The following is a 647-nucleotide window of genomic DNA, read 5'->3' as shown; positions in this document are numbered from 1 at the left end:
TGTAAACTCCATGAGGGCAATAATTTTAATCCAGTTTTTTTCACTGCTAAATACCTCAAAACTGTTACATGTCCTGCTATATCATGGACGTTCTAAACATTTCTCGTGAATGGATGTTGATGTAGCATAGTGCTGATCTCACCACCTGCCACAAAGTAGAAACTCTCTAAATGTCAAATACTACTATTATAAATAATACTATTCTATCATTGAGACAATATGGTTCTATATCTCTTTAAGGAGTGCAATCTAGGCAACAACATATTTCAACATCAGATATCCATTATCTCATGTTCCTAAGTTCATCTTTTTACCTGATCAATATTAGTAAAGATTCATGGCCTCAAGTGAACTTTATGAATTGACAATTGGGAACTTAGGTTGAAAATTTACCTAGTTTTTTTATGCAGCCTGTGTTAATTATTTATTCTGTTGCTATTGTTGCCCTAATCAGTTATAATACTCTTACTGGACTCTGGCATGATAAGTAATGCCAATTAATATAGTTGTGTTATTTTAACATTATTTCAAAATATTTTAAGTGAAATATAAGACTTGTTGCAAAAGGACTTAGAGAGAGGTTATAAATTATTAACTTTTTCCTCAAGAGAAGTATTGTGTACTTAATGACAAGTTCCTAGTGTTTT

This window comes from Piliocolobus tephrosceles, chromosome 1 (assembly GCF_002776525.5).
Source record: "Piliocolobus tephrosceles isolate RC106 chromosome 1, ASM277652v3, whole genome shotgun sequence".
NCBI lineage: Eukaryota > Metazoa > Chordata > Mammalia > Primates > Cercopithecidae > Piliocolobus > Piliocolobus tephrosceles.
Note: the sequence above shows the minus strand (reverse complement) of the source record.